Raw genomic sequence first — 21,184 nt, 5'->3', positions numbered from 1 at the left:
AAAAATAAATGAAAGATAGATGAGAATTAATTCATTCAAATATTGAACTTTACAGCACAAGGAATCAAAAACCCGAATTAGGTCACTCAACAAAAGTTCATCTCTAACCTCACCAAGAGAACTCTAACCTAGCTTGCAAAATATTCTCACAAGTTCTAGAGAGAAAATATGAGAGTGGCAGCAAGATGACAAAAAAGTGAATATTAAAAACTTACAAAAACCTTGAGGACACGTGTCAAAGCTTGGTTGGAGGAAATGGATTCAATTTTCACGTGTCATGCACGGAGAGGAAGAAGTGTGCTAGCAGTGAACAGGCGCGGGACCACGGTTGACAGCTGGCACGAACTTAGTGGGCAAAAGGGGAGCCGCACTGAATCACGGGGCCCACACTGCTGAGGAGTTCGACGCGCTGGAGATCGCGTGGAGGAAGAACGCGCGCCCTGGGATGTTTGCGTGTTGCTGACGCGTGCGGCACGAGAAGGTGAGAAAGACAGGCGCGAACTGAATGGCGGGGCCCACTTTTCTTGCTCAGCTGACAAGTGGCGTGGCTCCTCTCTTTTTGGCTTGTGTGGCTCGGCTGAAAGGCTTGGCTCAGGGTGGTTGAAAACATGGCTTTCATGGCTTCTTTCTATGTAGCTTTTTACACTGCTTTTCATCTGCAAATAATTAAGTAAAAACTAGACAAATTCCAATTAAAAATATTATAAATAAAAATAATGGTATTGTTTAATTAAAGTTTAAATATTTTAATATTTTATAAATCAAAAGTAGTATTTAGGGTGCATTTTCATGCACTAATCAGTACCCCATCATTGATCACCAGCTCATAAGCTTGTAATTGCTTCATGAGCTCAGTAAGTCCTAACTCTTTTGTCGCAAGAATATATGCGGCTCTAAATTCCACAAAATCCTTTGATAGAGTTTTGAATACTACTCAATTTAAGTGTTATAATCCATGTCAGCATCATTATCAGCAGCCTCAACAAAGAATCCCATGAGCATAATCATATGATCTTTGACCGGCCTTTGGCTTAGAGTTCATGATACTTGTGATAGCGGATTGTCGAGCCAATTTTTGGTGGCCTCCGAACATATCCTCCAAGTTATCCATGATCTCCCTAGCAACGTGATAGGTTTCATGTTGCTTTTGTAAAGCACTCGTCATGCTAGCAAGTATGTAGCATCGAGCTATCTCGTTGGATTCTTTCCAACGAGTATACATGACAGGGACTCCTTAAGTGGTGTGTTTGGAAGTGGCCTAGGTGGGCAAGGTTCGTCCAATACGAACTTGTGTCTCTCACAGCTGAGGACTATTAATAAGTTTCTCTTCCAGTCTTTATAATTACCGTCATTTAATTTGTTTTCAGTAAGTATTGAAACCAGAGGTGTCGGTGACATTTTGAACTAAAAAGTAAAATAAAGAATATCACAACAAAGCTCAAGCAAATATAAAATATTTTTAGCAAATACACATATAAATATTTTCCTACATGAAAAACTTTAAAAAAATGTAGCATTGTAACGGTAATTCTCGGCATCTATCATTCCAAGCCACAGAGGGGTGATCATGAAACGAATAGCCAAAAATATGGACCCCGTCCAATTAATATATATTGCCTTAAATCCTCCACAGTTAAGAAATATATCAATAACCGCTTATTTAGCCACTAATTTAATTAGCAGAGCTTTTAGAGAAGTTAATAATTAAATCAGTTTTGAGTGTATAACCATTGTTTATGAAGTCCGATTTATGCGTTATTTAAGCCATCGAGGTATGGTCCCAAATAGAACATGCCCAAATACGTTGTCCACATAGGAGATCCAATCTAGTATACCAGCCGCGGTAAACACCTACCGAGGGGTGTGGTTAGGGCAGAACTGACGCAAGGCGTTACCATGCTTTCACATATGGATCAACAATGCAGGCGTTACCACTCAATATTTTTAAAACTAAAGTTTTATAATACATGTATGATTAATATAATATGAGCGGCATTCATCTATCTTAGATGACATGTTATATGCATCATCCATCAGACATATTCATCCATCCATTACATAACATAGAATAAATAAATGAATTTTCCTCCATCTTTGCATATTCATCATCATGTGTATGTCTGCCAAAATCCCCAAATTTCTTAAACAAATTTAATTTCTAAATTCAAATTTTAACTGATTTTAAATCTCATGTATAAATATATGTAATTTTCAAATTTAATTATAATTAAATATATTTATCCAAAATTTAAAATTTTAAAAAAAAAATTTGGCGCACGGGTTGGCTGTGCGCTGGACAGGGCATACTAGGCGCGGGGCTAGGCGTGCGGGGTGAGGACTGGGAGCGCGGGACAGCGCGGGCTGGGTGTATAGGGCTGGCTCTGGCGGGCGCCCTGGGTGCGGAGGGAAGGTGCGCAGGGCGAGCGGAACAGCGCACGGGGCGCGTGGGGAGCCTGCAGGCTGCTGGTCTGGGGCGTGGGCTGGTTTCCTTGGCTGGCCGGTGCTTTTATCTCCTCCATGATTAATTACATAGAATTCCTATACCGTTCCGGTGTACACAAATTCTAAATATTCAAATAAATAAAATCCATGGGAAAATTACGGTGATGATAAACTGTCCCCATGGTTACATGAATTAAAACAAATCCTAGATACACCTTTTCTAAATTCTAAGGAAATATAACCGGCAAAATTGAGCATGCTTATAATAATAATAAAATTAAAATATCCACATACATCATGCATTATACACAATAATAGGAAATCTAGAATGCCACTCTCTAATATTAAATCCATATGATAAGGAGAAAAATGGATTGTATAATTTATATACATGGCATAAATATGAGTTGGCTCTGATAACACTTGTAGGAAAAATAGAAAACATGCGCAGCAAAATTTTAAAAATTTTCTAAAAAATCATACTAACTCATGTTGCCATATACAATAAATTATTCAACAATCTAAAATACTTTGAAAAGTGAGTTCCAAAAACGTAGGAGGATGTCACTGAGAAAGCTTCAACCAACTAGCCTTATTTACTATTCTCCAATTCCCGGATGGTGGAGTGTGTGGGCACTCGGTTTCTCAATCGGTATTCACGCAACTTGCTTCTCCTTTCAACCACCCTGATCTATAAAAATTTTTATTATTTGTGAGGTATAATAACAAATTCGCTCACCTGAGAGTCTATGGTCTAAAAAAACAAATAGGACTCCTATGGATCCTATTTATAAAGAGCACACTAGGTGGGATTTTTGGAAAAAAATTTCTCTCTCCTTCCTCTAAGTGTGGCCGAATATTCCAAGGAAAAACCGGCCACCATATAGGATAGGATATCCAAAATTTTATTTCAAATTTTGATCTCCTCTTATCCTTGAAGTTGGCGATTTTCTCCCATAAATTAGGCTTAGAAATTCGGCCACCCTTAGGATAGGATATCAAAATTTTATTTCAAAATTTTAACCACATTTATCTTATGATTCTATCTCCATAGATAATGTTTCATAACTCCAGTTTAAGTTCAAAATAAAATCATGTCAACGTCATTGCAGGTTGTTTGTCTTATGATTGTAAAACCATATCACATTTGATGCTACATAGTTCTTTGTCAAAAGAATACCTTTTTACATTCACTTCATTATTGCAGGTTGTCTCTTGCGAAAAAAAAGGAAAAAAAAAGAAAAAAAAAGAAAAAAAAAGAAAAAAAAAGAAAAAAAAAAGAAGAAAAAAGAGTAATTTATTTTCCTATGCATTTTTTTGGCTCTTTGTTCGTTTCTGTAAATTTCTATTTGACCTGAATGAAATTTCAAAAACTGATTTATGGTAAGAATGGTGAAATGTTCTAGTAGTTAATTAGCCTATCTTTTGGTCAATGTTCGTTTGACTGTTTGTCCTAAATTTTACCTTCCTCACACTGAGCGTTGATTGTTCCATTTCCAACTCTATGAGAGAAAAGCTTTGCACTCAAATATTTCTGACACCCTTGAGATCAATGGAGTTAAGACTTCTACTTGGTGAATTTTTGAAAGCTGCATGTGTTATGGTCAGTGAAAGCTGCATGTGTTAAGACTCTGGAGTTATGACTGAAATAATCTTGACAGTATCTTTTGACTTTTTACTGATACTTTGTTTGAAATACTCAAGTGACTAAACTAGTTGAGACTCAAATTTTCTTTGTGACACGATTTCTCTTGCGCTTGGATTGCTAGGGACTAGCAATAAGCTGATTGGGGGTTGTGATTAGTGCATGAAAATGCACCCTAAATACTGCTTTTGATTTATATAATATTAAAATATTTAAGCTTTAATTAAACAATTTCATTATTTTTATTCAGAATTTTTTTCATTGAAATTTGTCTAGTTGTTGCTTAATTATTTGCAAATAAAAAGCAGCATAAAAAGCTACACAAAAATAAGCCATGAAAGCCATGTTTTCAACCACCCTGAGCCAAGCCTTTCAACCGAGCCACACAAACTAATTAGAGAGAGAGAGCGTTAGCCGTTTGAGCCACCGAGCCAAGCCACGTGTGCGCCGCAGTTTGTGATAGCCTATCCGCGGCATTTCTATCGCGCGTCACTTGCACAGGAACTCCTCAACGCACGCGTGTCTTCCACGCGGCCATCAATGCGCGTCCCCACTTTCCTCCGCGCGGGTCCCTCGTGTCAGCGTGCAACCTGCTCTTCTTCTCTGTGCGTGACAATTGGCTTCAACGGACCCCGCGCCTGCTCACGCCAGACCAGCCGCTCACTCCGCGCGCGACACGTGACACATGGTCTCCTCACTGCCAATCACGTTTTGACACGTGTCCACTGAGTGCTGAGTCTGAATTTCTCCCTCAAAATCAGAGCAAATTGGCCGGATTTCTTCTCCAAATCATATATATGATTTCTCCTAATTTATGTGTAATTTTATTTTGTTTCCTTTTCTTTTGTAATTTTCTATTTTTATTATTTATTTCCTTATTTGACGACCAGCCTCTAAACACTATAAATAAGAGGGTTAGCCTATGATTTTTGTAAGTTTTTAATATTCATTTTTTTGTCGCCTTGCTGTCATACTCATATTTTCTCTCTAGAACTTGTGAGAATGTTTTGCAAGCTAGGCTAGAGTTCTCTTGGTGAGGTTACAGATGAACTTTTGTTGAGTGACCCAATTCGGGCTTTTGATTCTTTGTGCTATAAAGTTCAATATCTGAATGAATTAAATCTCATCTATCTTTCTTTTACTTTTTAAAATATTGTGTGCCAATTTTTATAAAAGTCCAGTCACGCTTTTCTTATGTAATTCTATCACGCATTGTTTTGTTATTCAATTTATTTACAAATTGTCTTTTATTGCAATATTATCAAATTGATATATTGTCGATTTTGGATAACTTGTAATGATAATATTTTTGGAGTCAACACAGAGATTTAATTTATTCAATCATTTTATTTTGTGAATCAAAACTTGAATTGGTAAACGGAGCATTAGGGATTCTCGACACCTTACCGTTTTTACTACTGAATTTCCTTCATATAAATTTTTTCCTTTTTATTTTATTTGCAACAAAAATCTCAAAAACTCCTCTTTTTCATTAATTTATTTGTTATTTATTTTTCTCTAACGTTCTTATTCTGTTAATCTTTCTTGTTTATTTTGTTACCTCTCTGTGGATATGACCGCCCTTCTGTGCTACAATTGACCGTTTGTGAACATTACTTTTGGGCGTTAATCAGTAGACACTTGTATTTATGGATGTTTTATTTATTCATATTGATGAATGTATGGATGATGAATTTGGTCGTTAATTATATGGTTTCATGGATTGCATTAAATTCGTTCAATTAAAATTATTTATAATTTTATTCGGGATAAGAATTATTATAATTTTAAGATTTGGGTAGATTAGGATTTTGATTTTGAATCAAAAGAAGCCCGGAAGACCAGCCATGGAGCCGGCCAAGTTGCTGCCCTGCCATTGCCTCACAGCAGTCCATGCCCGTAGCCCCGCTGCCTCCTTAGAGTTGTCGCTGTCTGCGCGCAACTAGTGGTTTGGAACCACGGCAACATGCATTCATGGCCCAACGTGCGACTAAACAGCATATGTTGCTTTGTCCTTTGAGGCCGTGAGATAAAAGACCAAATCTGGTCAAAAATCTTGGTCTTATATATAGATAAGATATAGTTTTAATATATATGAATATATATATATATATATAAACGTAGTATAAGTGTTATACGTTATATATTTCTTTGTATGTGTAAGATACATATTAATATATATAATGGTTATAATTATCAATTATTATTGGATAATAATTATAATTATATTTATATATACTAAATTAAATAATTTTGTCAATTTTGGTTGGTAAAAATAATTTAGTAATTTTCTTAATAGAAGAAAATTATTGGTAAATTATTTTTAACCAATGTCAAAATTATTTAGACCTGTTGGCCCACTAGGGTTTTGAACCCGAATTGTGTGAAAGTTTTCTAGAAGAGTTCTGGAGCCCGAAAAAGGTAAATCTAACCCGAAGATGAAGAACGAAGCCGATGAAAGAAGAATTCAAGAATTGAAGACCCATTGACGCAACGGATGAAAATAATTATTGTAATTATTTATTTATTCGATTTGGTTCTAATTTTATTTTCCATGGGACCCAAGCAAATTCCATCTCTATAACCAATTGCATATATTTGTATTTTATGTTGATAATTATATATTATATGTCCATGCATCTAAAATGTCATATAGATATAATGTGCTTACTCATATGTTTTATAGCATGCCATGCATACACGCGCATTTATTTTAGTTTTAGAAAAATAAAATAAAATAAGAACCATGTGCCAAAATTGATTTAATATGATTAAATTGATTTAAGTTGTAAAATTGATTTGCAAAATAATGTTATATGTGAAATTGAATCTCAGAGTTCAACTTTAGAATTTCACATATCCGCAAAATAAATTGTTTATTTATCAGGATTTAAAAAACATGAAATGATTTTCAAATAAAATATGTATTTGTAAAATAATGAGTGGGGGAGGGTTGTATGACATACGACCCACTGGTCTTCATCGTTAGTTCAACACCGTGAGATTCGAAAGGGGCTTCGCGGCGGTACTGATTCCGCACTCCCTACGGAAAGTGTTCTTTCGGGTCAATAATAAGGTTGACTTCCTAGCAATAGGATTCAAAGATGTATTTCCGGTATGACCTACCCTACAGCAGCACTCCGGAGTTAAGTCTGTAGAACCCGAAACGATGAGTTACACTCATGAAAATATAATCAAATTTGTTGATTATATTTTTGACCAAAATAACGGTAGTTGATAAATATGAAAATATGAGATATTTTTATTATCTTTATTAATTGAGATGGTCTCGGTTCAATTTGTGATATTTTAACTGACCCTACGCGGCACTATATTCGTGGTAAATTAGATTATCATTGGCACCTAAAATTAAAACATGATTTATGTATTTTTTATGTGCATCATGCATCATATTTAATTGTGCCTAAAAATTACATGTTTTGATATTCATGCACATAAATTGTTTAGATGAATATTCTAATTATTTCCAGCAATATGTCAAATCCTACAATCTTACTACACAAAACTGAAACACTGACTAGAGATAAACTATCTGAAGTGGTAAAGTAACGTAAACAACTTACATTCATATGATGAATATAAGTTTGTCCCAAATGAAGGATTGTCCTCCTCTCCCTAACGAAACCACTGTGGCTAACTGTTAGCTAGGGTTATGAGTGGTAATTCATAAGAAGCATGAAGGCATGGAGACAACTTATGAGATAATGCAGTCATCAGATACCGTATCTGGAAATCCATTAAAGAAAGGCTTGGCTAAATACTGTAAGGGCCCTGACCAAAAGACAAAAGGAAAGTCGTTTCCACCGAAATAAAGGAAAAAATCAAGCAAATATGATTTGCTAGTTCTGAAAACGTGTTTAGTAAAGGGTGATTCCTTATCCTAGATAGTAGATTCGGGAATAACTAATCATATTTTATTTTCTTTACTAAATCTTAGCTCTTACAAGGAAATTGTTTCCCGAAATAAAGAAAGGAACTCAAGCAAATATGATTTACTAGTTCTAAACATATGTTTTAGTAAAAAGGGTGATTCCTTATCCTGGATAGTAGATTCGGGAATAACTAATCATGTTTTGCTTTCTTTATTAAGTTTTAGTCCTTAAATGGAAATTGTTTCCACCCAAACAAAGAAGAAGAATCAAAGTAAATAAGATTTACTAATTCTATAAACATCTTTTGTAGAGGGTGATTCCTCATCCTAGATAGTTTAGATAGTTGATTCGGGAGCAACTAATCATGTTTGGTTTTCTTTGTAAAATATTAGTTCTTACAAAGAACTTGCCATCATGGACTACACGATGGTGGGAATACTGCGAAGGTATCGACAAAAGTAGTGGTTGAAGTTAGACTTCAGTTTTGGAAATACCTTGTTGTGAACAATGTTTATTTCCTTCCAGGCATAAAGAGAAATTTGATTTCTAATTCCAAATTATTTGAATAATTACCTTTAATAATAATGTAGTCCACATCTTTCGGAATGGTTTCGATATTTGTTCTGAATATTTAGAAAATGGTTTATACCATTTAAACCGATGCTTGGCTCACTGCGTAATGTTGAAATGTTCAAAAGTTACCGAACCTAAGAACAAGAAGCAAAGAATCTCTCACGATAAATAACACATATCTATGGCATCTTAGATTTGGTCATATTAGTCTAAACAAGATTGAAAGACTGGTAAAGGATGGTCCTTTACGTGACCTAAAAGTTACTAAGCTTCCAGTCTGTGAATCTTATATGAGCGGCAAAATGACCAACAGGCCTTCCATGTCGAGAGGAGAAAGAGCTACAGAACCCCTTCAGCTAATACATTCGGATGTATGTGGATCGTTAAACGTCCAAGCTAGAGAAGGCTACGAATATTTCATCACCTTTATTGATGACTATTCGAGATATGGTTATGTTTACCTAATGCAACAAAAATCTGAAACTTTTGGAAAGTTTATAGAATTATGAACAGAAGTTGAAAACTGTTAGGTAAACCAATCAAGACACTTTGATCAGATCGAGGGGGTGAATAACTAGACTAAGAGTTTCAGGATTTCTTGATTGAAGAAGGTGTGGTATCCCAATTGACTACACCCAGTACACCACAGCAGAGTGGTGTAGCCGAAAGGAGAAATCAGACTTTGCTCGAGATGATAAGATCAATGTTGAGTTATTCTTCACTTCTTACATCGTTCCAGGGTTATGCCTTAAGAACCACTGTGTATATTCTAAATCTAGTACCATCTAAGTCTGTACCAAAGACACCCCTAGAGTTGTGGAATGGTCGAAAGCCAATTTTGAAGCATATTCGCATATGGGGGTGTCCGGCTCATGTGATTAAATAATAGACTGGGAAGTTGGAACCAAGATCAGAAATATACATATTTGTGGGATATGCAATGGGAACAAGAGAATGATTATTTTATATAGTCACAAGAATCGAAGGATATTTGTATCGACAAATGCCACATTTTTGGGGCATGACTATATGATAGTTTTTAAGCGCAGAAGCAAAGCAGTTCTGGAAAAGTTACTTTCCAATGAGATTGGACGACAACCGACAAGTGTTGTTGGAACGATAAGAGATAAGACCATGATTCTTAATCAAACTCCTGTGGCAGCTCATCGTAGTGGGAGGGTAAGCAAGTTACCTGACCGGTATATCGGGGGATCACAAATCGTCACTGTTGATGACAGTAAGGAGGATTTGTTGACCTTTACGGCTGTGATGGATGATTCTGATAAGAAAAAGTGGCAAGCAACTATGAAACTCGAGATAAAGTCTATGTACTCCAACTTAGTCTGAAAACTTGTAGATCTACCTAAAGGGGTAAACTCATTGGATGCAAGTGGATCTTCAATAGAAAGAAAGGAACGGATGGAAAAGTAGAGACTTATAAAGTAAGGCTAGTGGCAAAGGGTTACACCCAGAAATAAGGAGTTGATTTTTTGAGGAAACTCTCTCATCAGAAGCCATGCTTAAGTCAATCTGGATACTCTTGGCTATAGCAGCATATTTTGAATATGAGATATCGTAGATGGATGTCAAGACAGCTTTTCTGAATGGCTATCTTGACAAAAGCATCTATATCGATTAGCATAGGGTTATATAGAGGAAGACCAAGAGCAGAAAGTCTGCAAAACTACATAGATCCATTTATGGATTAAAGTAGGCGCCTAGGTCATGGAAAATTAGGTTTGATGAGGCTATTAAGTCTTATGGATGTGATCAAAACCAAGATGTGTGAAATGAAAGAAAAGAAGATGTTCTTATTCTTTACAAGCCTGAATATCTGATATTCAGTGGGAGTGGTCAGTCGTTGTCAGTTGAACTCAAGATTCGATCATTGGGTAGTCGTGTAGTGTATCCTTAAGTGTATGAGGAAAATAAGAAACCATAAGATAGTTTAGTCTGTAAAAAAGCTATCTTTTAGCTGGATACACAGACTTTGAGTATGAGTCATGCATGGATTTCGAGAGTCGACATCTAAATCTGTGTTTACACTAGGTTAAGGAGTCATGATACGAAAGGTCATTCTATCATTAAGAGTTAATGTGTTGCAGCTTGTGAAGCAGTAAAAGAAAGCAACCTGACTCCAAAACTTCTTAACTGGCCTGGAAGTTATTTCAAGCATAGGTCAGTCATAGACACCTAGAAAGTTTCTGAATAGAGACATACTCTACCTGCTTTAGGACAAGTGGGAGATTGTTGGGAATGGTGTCCTAGAAACATGAGATGTGATAGGATATTTTATAAAAGAGTTTATTCATTATTTTATGTGCATATATTTATGAATATTTTATGAATATCAATGAAAATTCCATGATTATTTATGTGACCTTAAACATTGTATATAAATGTTATATACTAGAGGATAATGTTTAAGGATAATAATCAAAACGATGTTCGTAATGAATTTAATTAAATTTTAGAATCTTTAATTAAAATATTATTAATACATGTCATTCCCATTTAGAATGAAACAGTGTTATCCGTACTGTTAATATGACAAGCTATTGAATGAGTGTATTTCGCATGATGAGATTATGTGGAACAAGGGCACAGAAGAATTTCTAATAATTTCGTTAAGTATAGAAATTCTAATTGAGTCTACCGATGGCCATATATAGAATGATCTTAATCATGAGTTCTTAACATACTCTTATTTATAGATTTGTGTCTTTTGATTTACTCGGTACAGATTCTGAGATCTTGAATCCTATTCCTTGTATTTTGAAGACATGATGAAGTAGGTAGCCGGGAATGTTATTACACGAGATGGAATCCATTCCTTCCTGAGCAAGAAGTAGATAAATAATTCTCTTGAGGGTTGATTCGGTACTTGGACCAGTAGGAGCTCCAATTCGTGAATGTGTTTTATGAATCACTGTCCATTAGAGAATCAATGGTACTCAAGGATAAAGATGCAAGTTAACGGATTTTACCTAGCTCTAATTATGAATTATTTATGGAGGATTGATCTATATGCAGTGACTACATCAAATGGACACTTCACAGTTTAGAAGTAATTTATGTCTATAATTTCAAGAGTGCAATTCCAAGTTTATAGTGGAGTAACTATTGGAATTAATATAATTAATTAATTAATTAAAGTGTTTAATTAATTTTTAATTTTATTGGAGCTTAGGATTATAGGTCCATTAGTCCCCGCGTCGTCCTGGTAATTCTACAAGACACAAAGGGAAAAATGGGAATTTAAGAATTACGAAATTCTGAAATTAAACACTCGAAAATAATTAATTGAGAATTAATTATTATTTAAATAATGTGATTATTTAAATTTGAATTTGAACACATCTAGTTTTATCCATTTAAACTTATTTGATAAGTTGTTCAATTTAGAATTCAAATTAATTTAAGTTTGACTTAAATTAGAATTTAAATTTGAGTCAAAATTGGACTGCAGGATAAATGATGATTTTCTTTTCCTTTCCTATCTGTATTTGGCGCCACACAATGATAAACTCCTCTATAGGTGGCCAGCCATAATGGATAAAATAGAAGAGGAGATTTTGTTCCAAATTCAAATAGGAGATAATTAACAAGATTTATCTTGGAGATAGAGATTGGATTTCTTCTAGAAGTTTGACTTCTACTCCACAAATAAGATAATGATAGAAAATTGTGAGACACAATTTCTCACAATTTTGACCTATTATTTTTAGTGTGGCCGAAATTCTCTTAGTGTGGGAAGGAAAAATGTTTCTCTAAAAATTTCACATCGTACATGCATTGGTGTTTGTGGAAATTTGAGTGTTTATTCTAACATGTTTTGTCTCAAGTGTGACCACACACACGTCTTCGTGAATTTTAGAAATTGACATGGAATACATTGGTTTTCTAAACACAAGGCTTTGGAGCAAGGATTATTTGTAGTCAAAGAACTCAAGTTATCATCCTAATCGGCCGTCAGGTATAATTCCTAATTGAGTTCTTATTAAATAAATTAATGTGATTAATTTATTCGTGCATAAATTAATATAATCTATACATGATCCGCTATCCTCACCCTTCCGCATCCAAATTCGATTCAGAAACCAACAAGTTGTTGACGTGACAAAATTGACTCAATATAATTTGTTACGTGATTTTGACTTTAGGTAACCTAATTGTTGCTAGAATATGACTTCCTAACTCTATTAATAGTCCAGTAAGTCGCATTATTCATTAGATCACTTTAGAGACTTTTTGGGGGCCATTAGTAAGGTTCCTGAGAGGAAAAATGATCAATTTTTAAGATCAATTTTCCCTTTGGCTCTTTTGTGGTTGGAAGGAGTTCAAGATACCGATGGGAGATTGAATGACATGTGCTCACTCACACTCTGATCGTAAAAACGAGAATAGTAAAAAAGACTATTTAGTTGAGGCTCTTTTAGTTACTGTTTGGAACGCTTTGATCTCTTAGGCATGTTGTTTTTGAAATCTCCAAAAGTATAATTTAAATATTTAGTATTTATATTATGCAGCATCATAAATATGTCCTAGGTTGATTTTCATATTCAATAAAAATGTAAAACTCCGTTGTGCAAATGGTTGTCATTTTCCAACACCTCTCTCTAACTATTTTCTCCCTTTTTGTCTTTAATTTTCTCTCTCTAGCTTTGACCGATATGGAGTATGGAATGTTTGAACTCTAAAACCATCATCTATTTGGAGTATCGATCATGTGGTACTTAGGCAAAATCTTGGCCATTTATTAAATTACATCTTTTAAAATAAATCATGATAATTTCTCATAATGGTAAGTGTCCATCAAAGTTTCTCCAACATTGATAAGTTTCTCGCATGTAATCAATTTGAACTTTTCTTCTTCTATGTAGACTAAAATCCATATTTTTGACTTATTTTGCAGTATTTTCCCGTAAAAATTTTAAAACGACCATTATGTCCTTGTAGGAAATTTTTGGATTCTAAACTTATATCCTTGGAGACTGTTAAATTCATGTTCTTTATAAGTACAGTGAAATTTCATGTTACCTTTTCTATTTTCTTCTATAGCCTCTGCAAAATTAGGGTTTTACCTAATCATTTCTTATGGTCTCTCAACTTTTGTCATAATAGGGTACAACTATTCTTACTTTCTAGACACTGAAATGAAATCGTGCTGACATATCTATAGCAAATAGATTAATCATAAGTAAATTCTATTGCATCTATCTGTTATCTGATAAGACAGATGTTACAGCTAGCCTTCCTCCTTTTAAGATCGGATTAGCCCGACCCAAATAGCCTCCTCATGCTGCGAGGCCCAAACTTTAACCCTAATCTTAGGTGTCTTCAATGATACGCATAGGTCAAATCAGGCAAAGTCGATTCTAACAAGCATCGATGTTAGAGGACATAGTTTACAGTGCTTAACCAACCAAAAAAATGAGAATTTACTCTTAAGAGTGTATGAGTCTGAACTTTTATCCTTTACTCTTAATAAATATCCTTTTGTTAGTGCAATTATTTGACTAAAAGGGTTATGAATCAAGAGTAAATGGTAAAAATCGTGACCCATATACTTTTAAAAGGTATTTATCAAAATTACTCTAACCAACCCTTTGTTGCCCTCGGGCCCAACTAACCTTATAAAAAAAATTTGAAAATGATTAATTTTGTCTTTTTATTTTTGCCCCCTAAATTTATTAAGTTTTCATTATTGAATTTCCCTTGGAAAGAATAATCTATTTCTTTAGGAGAAATAACAATTTAATTATTTTTAGTGCGTAAGTTATTTAGTACATTAAATTTACTAATTACGCACAACTATCGAAAAATTGTGATAAGAGTATAATATAAGCAAGGTAGCTTGGAATCCTTTTATAGTGATAATAATAATAAATGCATAGTGACTTAATGAGAGTCTAAATTTGTTATCTACATTTTTCTATTTCGGTAATTACTATTACACTAATTATTTATTATGTTATCTAAATTTAAAAATTTGACCACATAAATGAGAATACAGTACTATTAGTACTTAAATAAATTATGAAGCATCAAAATTTAATTAGAGTGAGAGATGCCGGGACAAAAAAGTAGGACGGCAAAACTTGATTCGCCTAACGGGAGACCGTGCGAGCAACTCGGAGCAAACTAAAACGGTGTCAAAACGCCACCGTGCTCGATAGTGGCGCTGGACTGCACATCCCAACAACGCTTCCTCACTCACTTCTTTATGATTTTTTATTTACTTGTCGGCTTAACAATAACGGTGGATCTTTGCAGATTACATTACGCGGCTTGCGCCCACACCATGTGTGGCCCCACACTAGTCTTCTTTTTGCGGCTGTGATTGATGGTCCTGAAATTTTGACTAAGATCTGCATCACCGCTTTGATTTATATATGTCGTAATTCGTAAATCTTAGATCTGGGAAAATATCTTTAATTCTCCAATAATTAATTGAAGGAGAAACAAGATTTGGGGAGAAAAAAAGGCGTCGGTGGAATAGGAGGAAAATTAAATAATATGTTTGTGGAAATAAATTAGCAAAAACGTGATCATGCATGCCAGAGGGTGTGGTCCACGGAAAACCCAAAGTAGCAAAGCAGTGGAGGAATATTGCCATGTGCATGGTGGGGTCAAAGGAAATCATTTCCTATTTGATCCTTTGAATTCCATATTTGAAGTTGCGATTGGATCTATTCATTAAAAGGGGGGACAAAAAAAAGATTATAATTAATGAAGTTAGTTTTGAAAATTTTTATTTGGGGGGAGGGGGAACAAAAAAAAAAGATTATAATTAATGAAGTTAGTTTTGAAAATTTTTATTTTATTTTTGGTTTTTTAACTCAAAATTTTCATTTGCATGAGTCTAGACATGTTTTGTGTTATTCTGTTGGGAATAATGTTCCAAAAACATGATATATAATAAGATATTTATTATTTATTTAATAAGAGAGTTTATTCATTATTTTATGTGCATATATTATTGAATACTTTATGAATATTATTGAAATTTCATGATTATTTATGTGATCTTAAATATTTTATATAATTGTTATATGTGAGAGGATAATATTTAAAGATGATAATGAACACGATATTCGTAATGAATTTGATTAAAGTTCAGAATATTTAATTAAAACATTATTAATACATGTCATTCTCATTTAAAATGGAACGGTGTTATCCACAATGTTAATATAGCGAGATATTGAATGTGTGTATTACACATAATGAGATTATGTGGAACCGGGACACAGACACAATATGAATTTCTGATAATTTCTGTTAAGTATATAAATTCTAATTGAGGCTACCGATGGTCATATATACAACGATCTTAATCATGAGTTATTTGCAGACTCCTATTTGTGGATTTATGTATTTTAACTTACTCGGTATGAATTTCGAGATTATTAAATCATATTCCTTGTATCTTGGAGTCATGATGAAGTGGATAACTATGAATGATAATTTACGAGATTGAATCCATTCCTTCTTGAGAAAGAAGTAGATAAATAATTCTCTTGAGGGTTGATTCGGTACTTAGATTAGTATGAGCTTCAATTTATAAATTTATTTTATGAATCACTATCCATTAGAGAAGTAATGGTACTCAAGGATAAATATATAATTAGAGAGGTTAACGGATTTCACCTAACTCTAATTATGAATTATTTATGAATGATTGATATATATGTAATGACTATATCAAATGGATACTTCACAGTTTAGAAGTAAATTATATCTATAATTGCGAGAGTGCAATAGTGGAGTAACTTTTGAAATTAATAGAATTAATTAATTAATTAATTAAAGAGTTTTAATAATTATTAATTTTATAGGAGTTCAGAATTATAGGTTCATGAGTCTCCGCGTTGTCCTTGTAATCCTACAAGGCATTAAGGGCAAAATGGAAATTTTAGAATTATGGAATTCTAAATAAAGCACTCAAGAATAATTAATTGAGAATTAATTATAAATTAAATAATGTGATTATTTAAATTTGAAATTTGGAACACACATGTGGAGGAGTCCACATGGTGTACACACCCAGCACAGTGAGAATCCCTCTGGGATTTAGTTGCTTGCTCTCTAAGTTAACCAATTGACTTATTTGATAAGTTGTCTAATTGAAATTCAAATTAAATTAATTTTGACTTTAATTTGAATTTGAATTTGAGATAAAATTACACTGCATAATAGAGGAAAATATTTTCTCCTTCTTTATCTATTATTTGCACCGACCACAGGGGGAATATCCCTGTGGTGGCTGGTCTCTGTGAATAAGAGAGAGGGGATTTTATTTCTAAAATCAATTAGAAGCGGGAGATAATTATCAAACTTTATCTTGGAGATAACGATATGTAACACCCTTAAGAATTAAAAGAAATTAATTAAGATAATTGAGATTACTAGTGTGTCTAATCTGAATTATTAATTGAGTATTAATTAATAAATGTTTCTGACACGTGTGAGTTTAAATAGTTTCAAGGTATTTAAATTATTCTCAGTAATTTATTTAACCCAGAAGTGTGTATGGGTGCATTTCTGGATTGCTCTTTTAAAATATTATACACATGTCATTTTCTTTTCTTTTTCCTTTTCTTTTCTTTTCCTTTTCTTTTCTTTTCTTTCTTTCCTTTTCCTTCCCATGCATCTCTCTCACACACACTCTCTCTCACTCTCCCATGCATCTCTCTCTCTCTCATTTTTGTCCCAAATCAAACGGATCTTGAACCAAGGAAAGATTTAAAGAAGTTTTCAACGTCGAGAGAAGGATTCGAGGTAAGATTTCTGAAAGAACCTCTCTTGAATCTCAAGTTCTTGAATGTCAAAACTTATTTTTGGTTCAAACCGGATTTTAATGGTTTTGTAGTAAAACTATGGTAGAAATTAGAGATCTTGAGTTCTTTGGACTTGTTTTAGGACCTAGAACTTAGATCTAGTGGTTTCCCTGTGAAATATTTTGATTTAGGACTGAATTTGTAGGTTTTGGACTGATTTTCATGAGCTTCTCCCGCGCAGCTGATTCCACCGGTCGACCAGTGCGGTGGACCGGATCACATGGAAATCGGTCGACCTATGCGGTCGACCGGATTGCAAGCTGACCGGTCGATCGGTCCGGTCGACCGGTGTGCACACTATCGGTCGACCGGTAGTGTTGCACTGCTCTGTCACTGGTCGACCGGTGCACACGGCTTTGACCCTGTTTGGCCTGAAAAATGTTGTTTTGACCCATGTTTTCGGGGAGAACCCAAATTAATTTCATTTGGGAACTTGAGATGAATGGATTAGCATCTTTAATCCTTGTTTTGAGATTGAAAACCCTTGGAATGATAATTTGAAACATGAAAATAGATTAGAGCACACTAATAGGAAATCTTGGTTGGAAATTGAGATTTGGATTGCTTTAGGAAAGAGAATTAACCCTAAAGCGTTGTCTTGCATCAGTGATCGCTGAGTATTCAGACTAAAGGGGCTTGAGGAAGCGGAAGCCGGAAGAAGGCAACGCTAGTCCCAGGTTTGATCGTGCGAGGTAGGATTTCTATCCCTTTTCCTTGTGAGCCTGATTTCAAAAGGATTTTGGCCTTGAAATGCTTTAAAGAAAGGGATTGGCTTGTGAAAGAAAAATGCTTTGAAACCATGACTTGTTTAGTCATGGAACCTCATGGCTTGCCCAGTCATGGGGTCCGCGGCTTGAGTAGTTCGTGGGGTCATAAAAATGATTTCATAAAAGTTAATGAATGATTTCTTAAGCAAAGAGATCTTGTGAACTAGTAATAGAGTCTATTGCTGTAAGCCTAGATAGGATGCGGAGAGTGCATCCTCGGGGGCAGAACTCGAAACTCGGTCCGGGTAGGCGAGGCACTTGGTTAGGTAAGTAATTTGTACTAATTACTTGCTGAAGCCTGTAATATGGAGATTTTACATTTGTTTCCTTTGAGAAAAAGGATGTGAGGTTCCGGCTGTCTGTTGGAACTGAATGTCTATTTATTTACGTACCCATTTATTTATTTACTTGAACTTTATCTATTTATTTACTTTAGGTCTTTGTAAATAACATCCTACTGGGCCTTTCGCTCACGTTTTATGTTTTAAATGTATTAAACCCCTCCCAGGAGATTCTAGGAGTGGTGCACAGTAGTTGGATAATTGCTACGGAGCAGCTGAGTTGTGCTGCTATTGGAATCAAGTGAGGATCGTAGACATCCTCTTGGACAAATGTAAGGAATTTGAGAAATTCTGTAAACTTATGTAATATTTAGATTAACTAGACTGTGATTGATGTCTGTTGTAATGATTACTTACATGTTCGTGTATGTACGATACTGTATGTCCTGTGGGTGGAGCCCTGTGTGTTGTCAGAGGCTCGGGATTTTATAGTTTAATTTATATTTTAATTCAGTCGAGTGTGGCTCGTCTGGGAAACCCCAGGTTTGTACATACATGTGTGACATCTGTTATCCACTGAACAGTCTAGTTTTATTTCAGTTAAAGGAAATGGCGCCTCACAATAGGCCCGCTAATCAACCGACACAACAGAATCAGGGATTTATGGATGCCATGTATGCTGCCTTTCAAGGCATGGCCGCTAGAGCTCAAAACGAGCGGCCGGTTGAGGATAGGAAGCAAGGTTACTTCCAGAAATTTAGGCGTGCGCCTATCCCCTCGTTTAATAGTGAGGGAGGACCCCAGGAAGCAGAGTTCTGGTTAGACTCCATAGTCAAGCATTTGAGTACTATGGGAGTTCCAGATGAATACTTGGTGGAATTTGCTGTATACAAGATGGAGGGCTTAGCGAATACTTGGTGGAAACAGGTCAAGAGAAGAATAGATGTTGCAGGACTGACCTGGGAGCAATTTGAAACCCTGTTCAATGAGCAGTATTTCCCTAAGAGTTATAGGGATGAAAAAGTGCTGAAATTCATGTCTCTACTGCAAGGTGACATGTCTGTAAGGGAGTATGAGGTCAAGTTTAATGACCTATCCCAGTTTGCACCATCTTTGGTGGAATCTAAACACCTTAGATGTATTAAGTTTGAAAAGGGTCTCAAGAATTCTGTGATGAGGTCATTGGTGGCTTTAAGGATTCAGAATTTTTAGGATTTGGTAGATGTTGCTACTACAAGGGTGGAACAGGATAACTTGGCCTATCACCAAAGCAAAGAGGCAACTGGTCGGGTCTTTGTCTTTGGTAGACCTTCTGTTTCAGGTGGGCCACAGCGGAGTGGTAGAAGAAACCGCAACCAGGGACAGACGGTTGGGGAAATGACAAGCGATGGCAGTAGTTCATCCGGAAGTGACAGAAATGCTCCATACGAGCCCAGGTGTCACCATTGTGGGCAGGTGGGTCATATTAGGAGGAATTGTCCTAATCGGCCGCCGGCTCAACAAGCCCAAAGTGACGCTTCCTACAGTCAATAAGGGCCACCACAGTACATGCCACTATATCAGTCACAACAGATGCCATACCCTCCTGTGCCGACTTATTAACCACCTCCATATACACAATTCCGGCCTCAAGTGCCGAGACCGGTACAACCACCTCCGCCGCAATAGTATAGGCCTCCGACCCAACGGCTTAATGTTAGTGACAGAGGGAAAGGGAAAGTAGGGAGAAGCTTATGCCCTGGCAGGAGGCAGTCCTGGAGGTAAGACGAGCAACGCGATGGTTGAGGGTATGATTCTAATCTCTCATTCTTTTGCTCACGTGTTGTTTAACACAGGTGGCACACACTAGTTTATATCAAGTTCTTTTGTTCGGACTTTGAAACTGAAATCTGAGAATTTAGAAGTCCTGATGACTTTGAACTATCCACTGGGATGTGTGGAGGTAATGAGTGTGTGTAAATCGTGTGAAATCACGATTGGTGGTGAGCGATTAAGAGCAGATTTGATTATCGTTCTGATGTACCTGTTTGACGTGGTACTCAGAATGGATTGGTTATCAAGGTACGGTGTGATTGTTGATTGCTACCGTAGAAAAGTAACTTTGGTGATGAATACCGAAACAGTGATCTCTTATCAGGCAGATATGAATCCAGTCCTGGGAGAACAACTGTTGAAGTACAACGTTGGGGGACGGAGGAATCTAGCCTGTTTTTCTTCCCTTCTTGCTTTGGAAGGTGAACCCGAGATAACTGGAGATAGTGCGGGAATCCCTGTAGTGGATTGTAACACCCTGAAGAATTAATTAAGATTAATTAAGGTAATTGAGATTATTAGTGTGCCTAATCTGGATTATTAATTGAGTATTAATTAATAAATGTTTCTGACACTTGTGAGTTTAAATAGTTCCAAGGTATTTAAATTATTCTCAGTAATTTATTTTAACCCAAAAGTGTGTATGGGCGCATTTCTGGACTGTTGTTTTAAAATATTGTACACATGTCCTTTTCTTTCCTTTTCCTTTTCTTTTCTTTTTCCTCTTTCCTTTCTTTTTTTCCTTTTCCTTTCTTTTTTGCTTCCTTTCCTGTGCGTCTCTCTCCCTCACTCTCTCTCTCACTCTCCCGTGCTCTCTCTCACTCTCTCTCTCTCATTTTTTGTCCTAAATCAAACGGATCTTGAACCAAGGAAAGATTTAAAGAAGTTTTCAACATCAAGAGAAGGATTCGAGGTAAGATTACTGAAA

This window comes from Morus notabilis, unplaced genomic scaffold (genome assembly GCF_000414095.1).
Source record: "Morus notabilis unplaced genomic scaffold, ASM41409v2 Scaffold35, whole genome shotgun sequence".
Lineage (NCBI taxonomy): Eukaryota > Viridiplantae > Streptophyta > Magnoliopsida > Rosales > Moraceae > Morus > Morus notabilis.
The sequence above is the reverse complement of the archived record's forward strand: the minus strand, read 5'-3'. Positions refer to the sequence as shown.